At 44.5% G+C, this 19,447-nt stretch overlaps 1 protein-coding gene across 9 annotated transcripts in view; it reads left to right on the top strand.

Annotated features, from left to right (window-relative positions):
- The first annotated feature begins 9,424 nt into the window (after positions 1-9,424).
- BACH2 (BTB domain and CNC homolog 2) overlaps positions 9,425-19,447 on the top strand; it is a 367,956-nt gene continuing 357,933 nt past the window's right edge. For 5 of the 9 annotated variants that reach the window (XM_017958111.3, XM_021936802.2, XM_017958116.3 and 2 more), the window contains exon 1: positions 9,747-9,853. The gene's annotated coding sequence lies outside the window, so the exon portion shown is untranslated. Of the gene's footprint in view, positions 9,854-19,447 lie in introns of all 9 variants that reach the window. The other 4 variants (XM_017958115.3, XM_017958112.3, XM_017958118.3 and 1 more) reach the window with 3 other exon arrangements.

The following is a 19,447-nucleotide window of genomic DNA, read 5'->3' as shown; positions in this document are numbered from 1 at the left end:
GTAGTGGTGAGGAAAGCTTCACTTAGCTGAGAGCAGGATGAGTAGGAGTTTGCTGGGGGGAAGAAAAGAGGTAGAAAGAACAATATATGCAAAAAGCCTCGTGAGGTGAGTGCTCTTCATGCACGTGGGATGTGGGATGCTTTCTTAGGTATCAACCAAGTATAAACCTTTGTTTTCACTTGACTATTTCTGTTTTTAAAAATGGAGACATAACTTGTCAACATAGATTGCAAAAACCTTAAGTGAACATCTCAATAAATTTAGTAAAACACTTTGAATCCAGTAACAGTCAAAAAAGGTGCAATTGTGCTTCCTTTATCCCTTCCTGTCCCTTCCCCTATTGCTTCCCTGGGCTGAGCTTTCCACAGTGAAGGAGACTAAAGAGATAGGACAACTAACTGTAACCCGTGATCCTGACTCAAACTTTGCTCCAGAAAGGAAATAGATATTGTTGGTACAGTTGGTGAAATTTGAATAGGGTCTCTGGATTGGGTGGTATTGTTATACTGATGCTCACTTTCTGATTTGGATGTTGTGCTGCAGTTATGTAGCATTATTCCTTTTGAAAATGTGCACTGATGCATTTAGCAGCTGATGGAGCACCACCGTTGACAACTTACTTTCAAATTATTCAGAAAGAGAATAATGGTAATGGGTGTTTATATTAGCTATTTATGCAGGCGTACAGAGAGAGAAAGAGAGAACAAATATGTTAAAATATTAACAATTGGGATATCTGCATGAAGGAGATATGGTAGTTCTGTGTATTACTCTTGCAACTTTTCCTAAAGTTTAACATTATTCCAAGATCCATTATTTTTAGAAGATACTCTCTATGATGGCAATGGACTCACAGGTGAGGCAGCAGGTAAGAGAAGTGAGACTACACATAAAGATAAATATTTTATCTGTCACTGAATTTGAAAAAGCAAAGTATCAGAGAAAAGAATTAATGTTCACTTAGCTCTTGCCAGAATGAAGTAGATTATCCTACAAATAACCCACTTATGGTTATCATAAATTAATAAATAAGCATTCCGATTCAGCATCTGCTTTTATTAGCATAAGTTGGTCATCAGGTCTGGGAGCAAGGGTTCCTCCTCTAGACAACGGCCAGCCACGAATCTTAAGACATCTTGTATCCCAACCCACTTCCCTAGCACCATCCTTTCCAGCTTTAGAAAATTAAGCACCAAAGAAATTTACCAACAGAAGCATGCCTGTTGACAAGACCTGGGCAGGGCTGTAAATCCAGAGGGTGCTGAAGTGCAGCTGGAACAAACACAGCACACCTCCATGTTTTCAGTCTTCTGCAAAATCACCAAAGGCCTAATTCAAGTTGGGGCACGAAGCACTGGGTTTCCACACACACCTAACAACCGAAAGGCAGAGAAATTAGCTCCTTAGTATGTGGTACTGTGGGAGACCTACTTAGGGAGCATCTGGGGAAAATGGAGAAACCGATAACACCTAAATGTCATTCACATAAGCACTATGCCGGATGCACACACGGGGGCACAGAACAGCTGTGCTGACCAGCACATCGCTGCAACCACTGTTCAGGTCGGATGCCCTTGCATAATTATATCACATAAACAGATTTGTGAAAAACAGATTAGAAACTGTAAGTGCTATCTTACATATTCTTTGGGGAAATTGCTATAGGGTTAGTGAACTCAACTTTCTGTGTCCCTCAAAAACTCCTAAGCTGACTTGAGAAAAATAATTCAATCGCAAGTATATTTTTATCAGAATAAAAGCATCAAGGCTTTCTTTTCACAGTAATTTAAAAATTGTCAGATTACTTCTATCTACAACCAAACTTTTCCAAGTTTCTTTAAGCAAAGATGTAATAAAAGCTAAAAATCAGATCATTGATCAAAAACATCTTTTAGAGGTGGGCAGAATAAAGAGATGGATATTTAGTTAATGGAATAGTTTAGAAAAACCTAGGCATCACAAACTCTGAGGGGAAAAAAGGGAAACATTGTTAGAGCTTTTTTTAAAAAATGGGAAAAAAGAAAGTAATCTTGTGATTATTATAAATTTTATTATTATTTTGCTTACCTGAGCCTGACCTCATCACCTCCTTCCTTGTTTCCCAAGTAAAAAAAGAATTAAGCTCTTACCCCAAATTTCTTGCCTCTTGGCCCTAAATCTTATCCTGAAGCTTCAAAATCTTTGCATTATCCCTTTCTTGGATGTCCCTGTAATCCAGACAGTTTTCAGAGGCGAGATCTGAGTGATCTTCCCTCGTCCTGCAAATTCTGTTTAATACTCACATTCTGCGTTTCTTCCAGCTACGCGTGGCTGCCCCTACCCCAGAGTTCTGCATTCTTGCCATTTTTTCCTCTACATCAGTGCTCCTTCTGTTATCTGCTCCATTACCTTACCTTCTATCTCTTCCTTCACTCAGATTCCTACCTTCCTGCCTTTCTCCATCTCTTCAGGCCACCACTTCTCTCATTCATTCCCTCCCCCATCTGCAGTAGAACCTCCTTGCTGTCATATCGCACAGCCCCTACCTCACCAGACCTTTCTTAATCATGGGATGCTATTCCCAGGCCCCTCGTTGAAATGCCCTTTTCCTTGCCTTCCTCAACTTCCCAGTCTCTGTTTGATCTTCTACCTTCCTGTGGGCTCCATTCCTGTCTTTTTCATAAACTCCTTGTTCCGTGCCCACATCCATCCCCAACACAGCTATTCCTCAAACTTCAGCGTTGGCCCTCCCTCCTTTTGATTCCACCCTTTACCAGAGTGATCTTAGCCTCCTCCTGCCTCCCAGGGCCAGTTCCCTCCTAGTCACACAGGCTAGAGGCATCCATATCCCTCTACCTCTTCTTCCTCCCTTTCCCTCTCCTCCCACATGCAAATGACCCCTAAACCATAAGCACTTCCCAGCCCTGCTCACTGCCTTGAGGTAGGCTGTAGGACTTCAGCTATTGTCTTACAGTCTCCAGCCTCTTCAGGCCCCTTCATATGGCCAATGCTGTGTTCTTTCCAAAACCAGATCTGATTGTGCCTCTTTGGCAACTGGGGATCAGTCATTGGCTTTCTACCCATGCAGCCAGGCTTTTCAGTGTTTCTGGGGAAATTAGAAGACAAATTCGGAGCATTTTCCTTAAGTACATCCTTCAATACTTTGATTTTGGGTGTGGGAGAGGAACTTTCAGTCCTGATCGTCACAAATTGTTAAACTTTTTTAGTAAAATCAACCCATGTACTTCAAAGAGAACAAAAGAAGTTCAGGTGATTTTTTTTTAACATATAACAGGAAACTGCAAAGACATTTTATGCTTTGAAAAGGCCATTTGGGGCCACGTTCTCAGATCCCTAGGAAGTTAGCATTCCATTTTCTCTGCCATTATGAGCACTTCACTGGAAAAGTTCAATGAGAATTTTGCCCTGTGGATAAAATTACACCTTCATGCTGATTTCCTATGTCTACCTTTCCAGTCCCATATTCCACTATTGGCTGTCACTTCTAACCATCTCATTTCCTGCACTTTCACTACTCCAATTTTCCTGCCTGGAATGACCTTCCAACATTTTCTTTTCACAAAATCTCATCCTTCAGAATCCAGCTCTTTTGTCACCTCCTCCAGGAAGCCATCCCACATTCTCCTAAGCAAAGTCACTTGCCAGAAGGCTTTTGTCCTATTCGGGCCCTTAGCATGGTGTGCTGTGATGACTTCTTCACCGGTTCACCTTTCCCACTTGTCCAGGAGCCCTGACTTACTCAGTGTTTTATCTCCAAAAGTTAGAATAGTGCTAGTACATACGCTGTGTATGCTCAAGGCATGTCTGGAAAAAAAGAAAACAGGCAGTCAAGTGATGGCTTCCTAACAGGTACAAAGTTTTGGCCACTGGGAGGGGAAAGAAGGAAAAATCTACACTTTGAAAAAATGAGTCATGATCACAATGGCATTTTGTCACCGTAGTACTCCAGTACTCCTTGCTAGCCATGAGAGCAGGCACAATTCCCCCATACTTTCCACTTCTGACCTACCCTTCTTGACATCATAACCTCCCACTCTTTCCTAACACTGCACGATATGAATGCTGTAGTCAGATGAAAGTGCAACCTCAAGGGGTCCTTCTGTATTGAAAGTCCAGCCACCTTCCCTCCTCTCTGACTCCTTCCTGGCCTTGAGGTTCAACTCAAATTCCACCTTCTCAGTGAAACCTTTCCTGGCTATTTTAACCCTCATAATGTTTTTCCTCTTAACATCCACAATACTTAAGTTCTTATTAGAATTTAATTATGCTTATTTTGAATTTTACAACATTTATTGGCTACCTTTTTTACAGAAGTAATATATTTATATTAGAGAAAAATTTTTTAAAAAGCAAAAGAGAAACCACTTATAGGCTCTTTATTTCAAGAGGACCACTTGAACACTGTGCATATAGCCTTCCAGATTTTTCCTATGCATGCACTGACAATTTTTTTTCACAAGTAGGATTCTACTGTAAATACTGTCATACAAATTATTTTAAATTATACTAATAAAATATTAATATGCCAATATACATAAATTTTCATCACTAATTTTTTCATTATTATTATTATTTTTTTTGGTAGAGATGGGGTTTCACCATGTTGTCCAGGCTGGTCTCAAACGCCTGAGCTCAAGAAATTCACCTGCTTCAGCCTCCCAAAGTGCTGGGACTATAGGCATGAGCCACTGTGCCCAGTCACCAATATTATTTTTAATGGATCCATGATATTCATATTTTATATATGAACCACCATTTATTTAGCCAATCATTTCCTGTAAGGCATTTGGATTTTTCCATTTTCTTTTTGCTATCATACAAAAAAGATCTGTACATTCTTAATTTTTTCATTAGTATAAATTCTAACACATACAATTTCTATATAATTTTAAATATTAGTAATATATAAAAGTAAAAAAGCAATCAAATACAAAATTACTACATTTTTCAATTGTTTCGTGTATATTAGTTTTGACTCCTTATGTAGATTTAAGTTCCATAAGGATAGAGTCCAATATTTCTTAATTTTTCACCTCAACATGTAACAGATGCTCAGTAGTGTATGTTGAAAAATTAGTTTATTTCATATACCATATTTCACTAATTTGTTTCATATAAGCTTTTAGATAATAGCGGCATCAATTCTTTACTATAGAAGATCCCTACAGACAGTAATATAAGCACATCACTTTCTTTTAGGGACTATTTCCAAAGTCCTTCTTAGGAACTGAGGCAATCTTTGAGGAGATGAAGATAGGACAAATAAGAGATACATAGTTCAAAGGAAAAAGGCTGCCAGCCAAATTTAACAATAGCCAGAAGTAAAATTTTTGCCTTTCCAGTTTGGATTACCCCGATCATTTTTCAAAACACGTGTGAGATTTTGTACAATGAGAAATCTCTTCTTGGCAGTGGTGTGTCCAGAAAGCCGCCAGGAGTGGGCCCCCAAGGTCCTCTGCGCTGTCCAGCAATCCTGCCACATCCCTGGTACCGGTTCACATCTTTTCTCTATCCCCTAAACCTATCCCTCCCTCCTCCACCATCAGTGGATGGTCTGTCTTCTTAATCCACTAAGAAAACAGAATCCCTCAGACAACAGCTTCCCATACTTCCTACCATGATATTCCAGCCTCCCTGCACTTCCCCACCTGTGCTGCCTTTCCTTCTGTTGGTTGGGATGAACTGGCCCCTTTCTCTCTCTGGCTGCTGCTTCTCAGCTTCCTTGGGGGGATCTTCTTTTCTTCATCTTGCTGACCTCTAAATGTCAGAGTGCCCCAGGTCTTAAGCCTTAGACTTCTTTTCTTTGCTCCTCTTCACTCATGTTTCCAGTTGCTGTGTTGATGACACACAGATTTCTATCTCTAGTCTGGACTTCCCTCCTAAATTCTAGATTCCCATGTCTGATCACCTGCTCACCTTTTCCACTTAGATGTCCAATAGACATCTGAAATGTACTATATCCAAAACCAAATGTTTCAGCATTTCCCCCATACCTGCTCCTCCTGGATAAATGAACTCTCCATTAATAAGCTGTTCAGTCCAAAATTCAGAATTTCCCTTGACTCTTCTCTCATAACCTACAATGGAATCATCAACAAAGCTTGTCCAGTTTATGTTGAAAATATATCTAGATTCCATTTATGGCTGTCATTTTAGCATTCTATTAATAGTTTCAATCACCATCACCTCTCTCTTGACTTATCTCAACAGCCTCCTACTTGGTCTCTCTGCTTCCATTCCTGTACTTTCCATGACCCAGCAGAGTGATCCTTTAGGAGTCGAGGCCAGGACATGTTCCTTGTCTGCAGAAACCCCTACAGCATCCCACTCCATTCACTTTTGTCAGATTTCACTGGACGTTAACTTTACCCTGCCATGCCTTATTCAAGGTACCACATTTGAAATTCTGTCTACTGTTCTGCCTAAGAAAAAAGACAGTATCTTTTCAACATCATCAAATCCTGTACAAGGTGCTGGAGAGCAAGAAAATCAAAGGCTCAAGAACTGCCCATGTCTTTAGTCTGTCTTCCTTTCCTCATCTGTTTCCTGTATAATTTAATTTTTCCTGTTTTATTTTCTACAATCAAGAAGATTTCTATTATAGAAATAAAGTTTATTTGTTTCAATGCCATGATACAGATTTATTGTCCCTGGAAGTCATATCATGCTTAGAAATGTATCACAGACAAAGCCCATGCTCTGGATCAACACACGCATGTAATTATATAGGGAAAAAAAATGTGTATCAGGAAAGGTTGAATGCTCCAAGCATGAGAAATAAATTGACCTCCACTCAAGTTACTGCCATGATTACACAGAGGGAAGGACCTGCATCTGTTTCACATCGTAAACACCTAAAGTGCCAGAGCAGCACCACAAGCCCAGGAGTGGCCATGCAAACTCATGATGGAGGTGTTAAGGCTGTCCACAGCCCAGCCTCTACAGCAGTACTGTTAAATGAGTGTCTAGTACTTGACTTACCTTTTTATTTTATTTTATTTTATTTATTTATTTTTCAGACGGAGTCTCGCTCTGTCGCCCAGGCTGGCCTGCAGTGGTGTGATCTCGGCTCACTGCAAGCTCCACTTCCCAGGTTCACGCCATTCTCCTGCCTCAGCCTCCCCAGTAGCTGGGACTACAGGCTCCCGCCACCACGCCCAGCTACTTTTTTGTATTTTTAGTAGAGACGGGGTTTCACCATGTTAGCCAGGATGGTCTCGATCTCCTGACCTTGTGATCCGCCTGCCTCAGCCTCCCAAAGTGCTGGGATTACAGGCATGAGCCACCACGCCCAGCCTGACTTACCATTTTCATTTCACACAATTCTGAATATATTTTTCAGACTCGAATTCAAATAACCCACTTCTAACTACCCAAAAATAAAGTAGAAAAATGAACTCACTACTAGACTTCAAAGCTTACCTAAAGCAAAGATTTCGTCTTACAGCCACAGAGGTGCATGATTGCAGAAATGGATGTAACCAGAGAGGCTAACTACTCCTAATCCAGCCTCCTTGAATGACTGGATGATGCAACCTATCACGGGTGTATTAGGATTTTTCATCTCTATTTGATGTCCCACCTCATGCTTGAAAATCTCAAAGTGAAAAAGCTCCAGTCTGAGTCTTTAAGCAAGCGGACTAACTGAAATGACCTGTTAGCCTTTGTTGTATCCATCTGACAAGATCAGCTTGTAGAATCCAGAATGGAGGTGGGAGATCAGCTGGCAGCCGCATTTCCCTCCTCAACCACCCCCACGCTGATGTGCCCAACTCCACTCACAGCTGGGCAGCCACGACTTGCTTGAAAATAAATGAATCTACACCACTCTCATAGGGATGCTCTCAAGCATCCCTTATTGTGAGAAAAACATTTATTGCTGCTACTAAAATGCATAAAGTTATCTCACCAACACATACTTACAAGAATGAGGATGTGAAACAGAACCATCCATAAGACTATAAGAAACGGCCTAGCCAGGGCAGACCAGGAATTTGTACTCTGTCCTTGCCAGGGGTCAGGCAGGGACCTCAGAAGCAGAGTGTTTTGTCCTAGGGGGCACCAGACCAGAGGTCAGGAGACTGAGGGCTACTCCTAGCTTTAGGACTTTTCCTTATCTGAAGGCCGGGTCGGTTAGCAGAGAAAATCTCACAGTCGGGTACAGTGCTGTTAGAAAAATTAGCTCAGCACCTTCAGCTTGCTTTCAGCCATCACTTAGCTTTCCACACAGACATTCCAAATGGGGCCTTTCAAAACTCTGCCCTCAAATGAAGGTGGTTCAGAGCAACACTTTAGATGATATCACAAGACTCCCAGGGCGACGCTTCACTGCTTCCTCAGCATATGCCAGTGCCCGTTTTACAGGGGGGATTTATGATCCTTCTCTCAGTAGAGCGAGCCAAAGTTTTATAATATTCATTAAAAATCAGCACCACATGTAATAATATGGAATACTGCCTGTACACAAGAGGGCCAAGTTATAGGTGTTTAGGGAAACGTGGCAGAATTTTCTGGCCTTGGCAAGAGGTAAAGTTGCAGGCACCAGCACAACACTAACACAACCTTATTTTATTGCAAATGTACATTCAGCCTAAATCCTAATTACCTTCTGTAAAATCCTAGCCACCACCAAGCTTTCTTCTGACAGGGCACTCACACGATGGCCTTTAAGGGCAGTAACAACACCCTAAGAGCCACAGAAAGGAAAGGCAGGGGAGAGTGGCTGGAAGGCAGTAGCAGCTGGGGCTGAAGCCGGGGAGGTTGGCTTTTAATGTCCTGAAATTGACCGCGCTTTTTCCAAAAACACTGGCTTGAGGGCTTAAGGTTAGCTCAGTGGGGCAGGCGGAGGGCCTCCTGAAAAGCATTCAGAAGTCAATATTCAAAAGGCTGCTTTTACTCGCCCGGTCCCCACCCAAAAGGGAGTCCGGTCAGCTTTGTGGTGGCCAGTGGAGCATCTTTTCTTGCCCCTCGGGGAAAACGCTAGCTAACCCTGGGATCCCAGGTCTCGATGTCTGCTCTCCTTCCCCAGGTGCAGCACCCAGGGCTCTGGACCCTACCCACGTGCCACACCAGCCCTCACCACCACTCTCACTCTGCTATGCCCCCAACCCTCGTCCTTCGCGGCCAGGAAGGCCAGGCAGAGCGGGGCGGTCAGCCGGGCCGGGAGGAGGGGGCTCTCCGGGCCGCGCGGCCGCACAAAGCGGGGAGATCGGCGGCGGCGGCGGCGGCGTGAGGCGCGCCCCCTCCCGCGAGCCGGCGGAGCGCGCGCGCCCGCCCCCGCCCCCCGCCCCAGCCCCCGGAGCGCCATTCGCGGAGCGGCTTACGCTAGTCGCCGGGCGTACCGCGCCCCAGCGGCCGGGGAGGTGCGCTGCCCGGCTCCCGTAAAGTTATTGTGAATGGGGAGCGGGTGACGTCAGCGCCGAATGTCAACAATGTAGCGATTGAGAGTGTGGGCGTTCCGGGGAGAGCGCGAGCCGCGCGGCGCGGAGCAAACAGCGCCGAGCCGCCGCCGCCTCAGCAGCAGCAGCAGCAGCAGCGGCAGCAGCAGCGGCCGTGCACGCCTGGGCTGCGGTCGCACAGCGCTAACGTGAGCGGCCGCCACCCTCGCCACCCCGCCTGCCCACTCCCGCCGCCGCCCCGCTCTCGCTTTCTCCCCGGCCTCCCCTCGCCCCTTCCCCTCCCCCTTCCCGGCGCACTCGGGGGGCTGGGAACGAGCTGCCATGTGATGCGCGTCCTCTCCGCGAGCTTTCGGTGACCCCCGAACCGCCCACCTCGCCGGCTGCCGGGAGGGGGCTACGAGCCGGGAAGACGCGGAGAAGAGGAGGCGGAAAAGGACGCAAAGTTCTCCGGCGAGGTGAGTCCCGGGCCCGGGCGGGGTGGCGGGGCAAGTTTGCGGGGGGAGCGAGCGGGCGGGGAGGCGTGGGGAAGCGGCGCGGGAAGGGAGCCCCTGCCGCCGGGCGCGCAGCCGCCCTCCCCGCGCCCTGCCCGCTTTTATGGCATTTTCTAGGAACGGGAAGGGGGTGGGAGCCGAGCCGGCGACCGCGCCGCGCTGAATATGCGCTCTCCCGCCTGGCTGTTTACGGCAGCTGAGGCGGCATTGTATTTTGTTGGCGTCGAAGGGTGTTTTGGAACAGCAGGGGGAGGAGGAGCAGAGGGTAATAAGTCAGGCGTGGGGAGGGCGGGCTGCAGGGAGGCGCGCGTCTGCGCGAGCTGCAGCAGCTGTCAGACCCGCGGCCCTGCCTCCGACCCAGGGAGGCCCGGGTGCCCCGACCCCCAGCCCGCGATCCCCGCGCAAGGTCGGGCGGCCTCCTCCTTAACCCCCGGCGTGCGCGCCCCGGGCTGCTCCGCGAGGACCTTGGCCGCGGCGCCTTTGCGCTCAGCTGTCAGCCGCCGCCGGGTGGCCCGGACCACCGCGACCGGCGGGGAATCAAAGCCCAAGTTTAGGGTCGCAGGAAGAGGAGAGCTGGGGGCCTCGCGGCGCAGACCTGGGTCGAATCTGTCCTAGCGAAAGATCGGGTTGTCGGAAAGTGTCCCGAGTAGCTAAGACCTAAGGGCTCCAGGCTTCTGAGAGGGAAATCTTGCACCCCCTCTCCCACAGATCCTGCATAAAGTCAAAGTGCAACACACACCCTACACTCCAGTCTCCAAGCCCCAGAAGCTTCACACAGGAGACTGGTTTATGAAGGGGACACTGCCCTCCCCGTCCCCGCGCCGAGGCGCTCCGTGGCCCAGCTGTGCTTCCCTCACCCGGCGGGTGTTCGGGAGCCCGGCGCCGCTGGAGACGGCGGCGGGCGGCGCTCACGGGCTACCCCAGGTGCCCACGGGGGGAGAGACTGGAGGGAGCATCTCGGCGACCTCAGTCTGGCCGAGGATTTGCAGGAACTCGGACCGTGAGGGGAAGCGGGCAGGGCCGGGATTGAGTGTGTGAAGGGGCGGCACACTCCTGGCTTCCGGGGTCGCGGGCGCGCGGGGCATCCCCAGCACTCTCCCGCGCGTAGGCGAGTTTGGCAACTTGAGGGAAGTTCTGGCGCGGCCGCTGCCGGGGTGGTTTGTCTGTGGCCCAAGGAGGCGCGCCTCGCAGCCTGCCCGCCAGGTCACTGCCGTCGCCGTGACCCGTAGCCGCTGGGAAAAGAGAGGGACCGGGGCGCCCCACCCGCGAACGCGAGATGGACCCGCACCCTCCCGGCGGGCCCGCGGACGGCGAGACGAGGCGTTCCTGGTTTCACCTTCGCGGTCTAGTGCTGCAGTCTCTCACTCTCTGTGTAAATTTCATCTGTTGAGTGTATTTAACTAAAAAGGGTAATTACTTTAGATAAAAATCCTTTCCTGCCTAGTGGGAACCTTGGCGGAGATGATGCCTAATGAGATATTTTGCTTTTGTCTGTTTAGAGTAAAATTAGAGATGTTAACGCTGATAACGGTTTTCTCAGATCATTAAAATGTAACATGTAGGAAAGGCATGTCGAGCTGCAAAGGCTCGGGCTGACATGAAAGAAGCTGAGCGTGAAAGACTGCCCCTCCTTTGGCGGAGAGGGCTATTTTGGTAAAGCACCGGGCGTCTTGCTTAAAATGTGAGCTCGCCCCACCCTGGTTCTCTGGCTCCTCCCGAGTAAACGGCGTTTTTCATTCTTGCAGGTAATAATAAACGTGAGTCAAAATGACATCTTGTTAGAATTAGTCTTCAGTCTGTAAGAGAGATTGCCAAATTACAGTGTTGCATTCAAACTGCTCCAGTGAAAGGTCTGTCAGCATTTCCATTGTAAATTCAGTTTTTCTGGAGTTTATAATTTCACCACAGAACTTTGAGTGGCTGAAATGTTTTCCCTTCTAGTGTTCTGGTTTTTAAAAGAAATGTATTGATTGACCATTTCCAGCGTCCTTTTAACTCCTGAAACCTGAATATCTTTCAAATAGGGGAAGTCCCAGAAATGGAACACATAACCATGGAATAAAGTATTTTTGTTAGAACATAACTTTATCAGTGCAGAGCCGTATTTTCATTTTGGATGGCGGGAGGCTTCAGGTTTGCCATTTGGTAATCATGAATGTGTTGAGTAAATTCTTCTGCTGTCTGTCTATTCTGCAGGTGGACTGAAATGTCAGTTGGTGGTGTGTTTGCCAGGATTACATGGAGACACACACTCCTCAGTTAAGTGTGTGTCTGAACTCATAGCTAAATTATGAACACTCCTGTTAGTTACTTTTTTGGTTCTTTGTATGTTGCATGTCAAGATCTGCTATGAAGAAGAAGGGGTGAGGTGAAAGGGAGGGAGGGGATCAGGATTCACTTTCAGTATTACCAGTGCCTGGGAGAAAGCCATTTATTCTCTTCCTATTGAATTATGCCCTTTGACTCAGTATCTTCAGGCAGTTCTTTTCCAGTGGCTCACCTCTGGCTGCTGTGTAAGGGGCTTAATTATTTGCAAACTGCCTTGAAATCCCCGGATGAAAGGCACTGAATAAGTGCACAGTATTGTTATTCAGATATGGAATTTAATGATCCATTACAGTTCATCAGGAAAATGCACTTTGCAGTGATGGTAGGAAATGTTTCCACCTGATAGAGGGTAATAATAACTGCTTAAAAGTAGATTCAGATTACAGATGAGACAATTAACTCTAGCCATGTGCTCTTCAATTTGTTGCAATTCATTTTGTGATCAAAGTGAGTCACAGAGAGCCAGATGGTCAGGTTCATGTTCAGATCTCTCCTAGGCCAGCCCTTCACTTCTGGGCCCACTGTCTGCACAGCCGACAGGACTTAGTTATTCATTAGCGCTTGTGAGCTGTTTCTCAGAATTCGTAATCGAGGCTCCTGTGATGCCAACAAAAGGGCTCAAGCCAATCTGTATTGTTGAGAGCAGTTTAATTTTACTTGGATTAACTTTCAGTGTCTCTGGTGTGGATCCAGTCTTAACAAAAAGGAAAGAGACCCTAGTGGCTCTCTATCTCTGCTGTGCCTGGCCCCTCTACTCTAGTTTTTGAACCTCAGATTTCAGGGGTGTGACATCTAGCTTATTGTAAATGCAGGCTTGATTGTTAATGAATGAGAGAATACTTAGATAAATAATTATCTTCCTGTGTGTCCAGGGGGTGAGAGCCAGGACTAGCTTCATGGGCATAAGACCTGTGTAGTTACATAGGCCCCCTTCCCCTTCCCTGGTCAGAAGGACCTCACATTTGGTTTAAGGTTCTGCTGTTTTCTTCGGAAATTCTTAATAATTTTTGAACAAGGGGCCCCTCGTTTCCATTTTTCGCTGAGCCCCACAAATTATGTACCTACCTGGTTCTGGTGAGGAGCAGGGCATAGTGTGGAGTGGCAGGCTGCCCCTACTTAACTCGTTGTAGATTCTTGCCAGGGAAGAGTTGGTAGGACTACTGGCTTTGTGTTGCCACATCATTTGGTTTTTCCAGGGGAAGCTGGATACTGGATATTTATGCGGAATTCCCTGATTTTTGAATATTGGCTCAAATCTTTAAAACACTTTTGGATGAAAGCATGTGTAAGAGCTAGAGTCGGCCTGCGGGCTGCTTGTCTCCCACCACTGAACCTACTGAAACATCTTTTTTGTTTAATATCTTTGTATGTCTCTATTTTCTAAAGGCCTGGCATATAGTGGATGATTTGTGAGTATGCACCCAATGAATGGTTACAACTAGCTGGAAAATAGAAAGTTGCCAAAAAAACAAAACTCGAAATCAAATCAACACTGAGTCCCACTCAGGGATTGATCAGCTTCCTTTTTAACAGAGAATTCGGCATGAAAGGCCGAATAATTTAATACCATGAGTACAATGCGATTCCTTGCAGGTGAATAATCCATTACTTTTGAACCACCTGCCATATATTTAGTTGTTGTTGACCAAATGGGGTAACTTGGCTGGGTAATGCCTGAGGACCTCCATGGGAGTTTGACATTTGAGGACACTCACCAAAATAATAGTTTTGATTTACTGAATCTGCACCATGTGCCAGACCTAGTGCTGACTACCTTACCTGTATGTACCTCATTGACTCCTCAAAGCAACCCTTTGAAATAGGTGTCGTGCCTGTCCATTCTGCAGAGTTGGAAGAACTAATCTCATGTTGGAATGAACTTAATCTGAATATAGTGCGTGTTTTCTTGAATGTCTAAAGGTTGTTTCCCCATTCTATGTACACAGTCCAGTCCTGGAATCAATGACTGGGCATGGTGTAGGACTGTGGCATACGGAGAACATGGTCCCTGCCCTCACATACACAGAACAGAGAACAATATAAAATGTAACATATTTGTCAAAATCTGCAATTCAGATAGCGGACGGACCGGACGCTGTGCATCTGCCTCCCTGTTTCTCTCCTTTCCCTGTCTGGGTGTTGAAGAAGCTTCAGCGACATATGAATCTCTCAGAGGTACTCACAGTTCAGAAGTCAGGGCTGGTTGCAAAAATTGGAATTTCTTTGGAAAAGAAGACAAGCTTCTGGCAGAGCTGGGGCCACATGTGGGAACGCAGCACCAAGGCCTTGGGAATGACGGAAAATTCCTTCTGTCTTGTTAATGGCAATATGTGACCTGTGCTGTCCTCCTATCTTTAAATTTTAAGTAAATATTTACAGATTGTTCAAGTCCAAACTGTGAAACCTGCTGTGAACTAAACATTTTGTAAACTCAGTAAGATTGCCCAAAATGTAACTCACCTTTCACCTTTTTTTTTGTTTGCAATGACATTTAATTTTAAAAAAAGAAAGTAGTTCCTTTTTTTTGGTCAGTTCAGGGTCTTTTAATTTTTTTCCTTTACTTTTTTCTTTTTTGTTAATTTCAAATATCAGTCTATCTAAAACTGAAACTTAATTTTACTATCAGCATGTTACTTAGCTTCCGTAAGGCTGGAAATATCCAAATCTTACCACTATGTCCTTTTCAAGGGCCATTTCATTTCTAAAGAATGTATAAATTGAACCTCATCCTGCTAGTGACACTACTTCAAAACTCAGGCAGGAATTTTGCCATTTGTTTTTCCTTGAGCTATTTTTTTCCAAAATAATAAATCTTCCCAATCCAGAAGCATTTCACGTCCTCCTTCATTCTAGTCATTGGAATTACAGCCAAAATGCCTCTGAGTCTTCCCCAGTGACTTCATAATCACCGTTTCTTCAGCATATTCCCTGGTTGACTTCTCTTTTATTCCTTAGCTTCATAATGAATTGCCCTTTGGTTCTGAGATGTGTCATTTTCCTCCCTGACCTTTTTGTTCTTTTCCTGAAGGCTGTAGGACATGCTGCTGCTGATGTGATGAGAGCCGGCGCTTGGTTGCTAGGTCCCTCCTGTCCCTGTGTCAGCTTTCATTGGCTCTTTTCCTAAGCATTTAAATCCTCCACTTTCCAGTCCTCCCATACATCTATTATTCTCTTCATGTGTGCCTGAGCCTATAGCTGGCATGTAGACAAAGTCCCAGTTAGTTACAGAAGAAAGCTTTTTGAGTTTCCAAGACTTCCATCACTCTAGTCTTGGGCCATCTTCTCTTCTCTCTCCTCTGTCACTTTCTGCAGTTACTTCAGGAATTTCCTCAGGATTTTCCAGGAGTCTAACCCAAAGACAGCTTAGACCTTCACTTTGGATTTTAAAGTTGGAAGATCCCAGTGTGGTGATTTCCATTCCACAAGCAGGAAACAAAGTGAATGTACATGCGCAGCATCTTTCCTTAGTATTTCAGTATCCATAGATTTTTGCCAATTTTTCTTTTTTTCCTATCCTGTATTCTTCTAAGCAATAGAAGCTTGTGGATAGTACAAAATGGGCCAAGTATCCAGAAATACTCTTCCTTAGAGGCAGATGCCTCATTCATTCATTAAACAAATATATACTGAGTATCTCTTATGTGGCAGGCATAGTGTTAGGTGACCACAGTGCTAGTGGGGAGCAAACCCAGTCCTGGCCCCTGGTCTCATGAAGCACGTCATCTGGTAGGAAGAATGGCACTGATCAGTTAGTAACAGATAACCCACTGCTCATGAAGGAAAGATATTTCATGCACCAGAGTGTCTAATGGGGAGATTTAACCTAGTCGGGAGGTTGGGGAAGCCCTCCCTGAGGAATTGTGGAGTGACCTTCCATCAGGGACAGTCCGAAACTTGAGATTCGCTTTTTCCTCCAGCTTCCTAATCCTATTAATTCACTACTCTCTTTGGCCCTTTGGAGTATTGCATAAGCCATGCTGGAACCTCTGGGGCCATTTTGGCAAATAATAGTTCCTGTATACAGAGTCCAGAATTGATTTATTTACCTGGGTCTTTAGAACCTAATAAAAACAGAAGTTAACTGCCAAGAGTACTGTTGATTTCTATACTTGGAAAAAATACAAGTTAACATTCTTATTTTGAACATATTTAGGGTGATTTTGACAATATTTGAATGATCAGAAGCTACAAAGATATTCTCTCCCAGTCAGCTGATGTGTGTAGGGCCTTTGGTGAAAAAGTGAGTCTAAAATCTGTCTGAAGTCCCTGGCTACTCCAGAGCAGAGGGTCTCCCTCCTCTGTGGCCCAAAGATGATTTCCAGGCTTGTGCAACCCATGGCCTGCAGGCCTCATGCGTGTTGAATGTGGATCAACACAAATTCAAAAACTTTCTTAAAACATGAGGGTTTTTTGTGTTTTTCATTTTTGCTATTTTTCTTGTTTTAGGTCATCACGTATCATTAGTGTTTAGTGTATTTTATGTGTGGCCCAAGACAGTTCTCCTTCTTCCAGTGTGGCCCAGGGAAGCCAAAAGATTGGACACATCTTATTTAGACCATTCTTAGATGCAAAATTAAGGAATTTTGACAGCATCTATTTAAAATAAAGTGATTATACTGCATGCTAACACCCCTCTATTTTCTTTTTCTTTGATGATAGTTAACCTGTATTGAGAGCTTTCTATGTGTGCTGCTCATATTTAACTCATGTAATCCTCAGAGCAACCCAGAGCTAGGTGTGATCACTAGAAGCCACAGCATAGGTGTCACTCAGCTAATGAATGGTAGGACTGGAATTGGACACTAGCTGTCTGATGCTGGGGCCTGTTTTCTTACCGTGTTATGGCTCTCCCTTTTCCTTTTCTTCTTTGTTTGAAGTTGGAACTCTCTTTAGCAGTTCCCAGAAGCAGAAATAAAGGTCACCTCACTCTAAAATATTGGCTGTTTTATTAACATCTATCTTAAAGTTGAAAAATAATTTCTCAGTAAACCTGAGTGAATATATTCCCGTCTTTCACATGGCCCGCTTTCTAATAATTGCTTTCCTTAGGTTTTAGTGTCCATTTAGGGATCAGAAAGTAAAAGTGATGCATGTAAAGGCAAAAGAAGTACTAGGCATATAACTGAAATCCCATGGCTCTGTCTCCAGGGTTTACTTGTAACTCACATTCCTACCCTCTTGTTAGGTGGAGGGAATTTGTTTTTTGCCTTTTTTTTTTTTTTTTTTCTTGGTGGATAAGAAAAGGTAAAAGAAACTCAACCTGTAAGACGTAGAGTGTTCTACTGAGGAGGAAGAATTTCATTGAGAACTAATTCCATCAGAACTCCTAATTAGAAATATTAGCTACCAGTAACAGATAAAAGCAGGTAACCTTTGTTCTCATTCTGGTCAATTTCAGGAAGAGGTTGTCTTGCCAGATTAGCATGTTGCAACTCTCAACTGGAGATTCGAATGGTTTTAAAGGACTCAGGCAGTTGGCATGTCAGTAACCGCCAACTACCTCAGGTTTGCAAGGTCACTGTTTAGAATGCTGACTCAGCTCTGCCTGGGCCAGACACCAAAGTTGTCATCTTTAGTCAAGAGGCATCATTCTCAGGAGCCACTTGAAACATTAAGCACACATTTGAAGCTCAGTTTGGGAAATTATCAAGTGTATGATTGTACAGTACTGTGCTTATTTTTCAGAATTTAGTTCAAATTTTGGAGAAGGCTAAATGGGAGATGCTTAGTGTGTCAGTGTTGGAAGTTTTAAGTGATTTAAAAAATCAAGCAGATGAGTGCATAAAGATTTCTATGCAAACAATGATGAGCTTAAAGCTGCTGATTTAGTGTGAGAATTACTTGCATTGATTTGTAGAATATCTGTATGGGTCCAAGATTCCATATTATGCAAATGAATAAGCCCCGAAGAGTCAAACTGAAAAAAAAAAAAAAATGAAATTAACTGTGAGAAATATTACCCATTCAGTAAGAGGAAAATGTAGACAGAGTTAACCCTTCCTTTTCATACATCTTCTTGGGAAGGTAAGTGCCAGGGATAATGGTCTGTGTCCCAAATGTAAAGAAGCTAGGCACGGTTTGCAGCCAGTTCCCCCATCCTCCTTCTGTCCTCACTTTTTTGTTTCGTGCTGTTTTACCTTTTGGCCACCTAGTCCCCTCAACTAGTCCTTGTCCTTCCCTTCCAAAACCAATCTCAGAGAAAGATTTTATGAACACAGTTTTACTAATATATAGGTAACTGAGCATACTTAGTGCGTTACTTTTCTGAAGCCTCAGCGTATTAATAGGAGACAAAGCCAAAGAAGTAAAACTCTAAGGATAAAAACTAGAATTTTGCACACTGGTAACCTGGTGATAGGAGACCATTTCTGAATGAAGAAGGGTCTCGTCATAAACAAACACAACCCTAGACAGAGAATATAGGCAAATGAATTGCAGAATATAAATCACAGTAGTATTAAAATATAAAGAGAAACCTGGCTGTAGAGTCAATGCCCTTCAGTCCCACCTCTCCCCCACCATACCCTCCTCCAGCAACCATGCTATGTTGAGTTGATGGCTCCATCTAGTGCCAGTGTGTGGAACTGTCTTGCAGGACTCCACTGTCATCTCCGGAGCTGGGTATGAAGAGTCCTCTTTCTCTGGGAACACACTGTCTAGTTGGGGACTGCCCTCTAGTTCCTACCTCTTTGTTTTTGCAGTTTAGTTATGCCTTCGTGTCTTTCTTTATCCCAGACTTAATTTCTTTGTTTCCCTCTTTCTAGTACACCCTCTTTGTACTTGTTTCTCCTCCTTTTTTCTTTTCCAACTCTCAATCAATTTTTTTTTTTTAAACAGTACTTACAACTGGTAAGTATAAAGAGTTTTTTTTCTAACACTACTTTATACCAAAGTAAGAGAATTCTATGCATTTTAAATGAAACTAACAATTGAAACCATGTTGGAGAACCAGAATGACCCTAAAGTTGAAGTCCAAAAGTCTCACTTAGAAGACTGTGTCCCTTCATCCTCCTGTAATTAGACATTTCCTCAAACACAGTTGATCAAGAGTGTTTTCTTTTAAATGGTTTTGGAAGTATCATTGTAGCATCATTTTCTACTTTTTAGATTATAAATTTAACCTCTCATATTTTAAGTTCAAGACATTTTCACAGACTATCAAGGAATGCTAGCTCATTGACCTGACCCTTTTTCTATGGGGAAATGTATTCTCAGTTCCAGATAACCAGT

This window comes from Papio anubis, chromosome 6 (genome assembly GCF_008728515.1).
Source record: "Papio anubis isolate 15944 chromosome 6, Panubis1.0, whole genome shotgun sequence".
Taxonomy (NCBI): Eukaryota; Metazoa; Chordata; class Mammalia; order Primates; family Cercopithecidae; genus Papio; species Papio anubis.
This window is presented reverse-complemented; position numbering and strand designations above follow the sequence as displayed.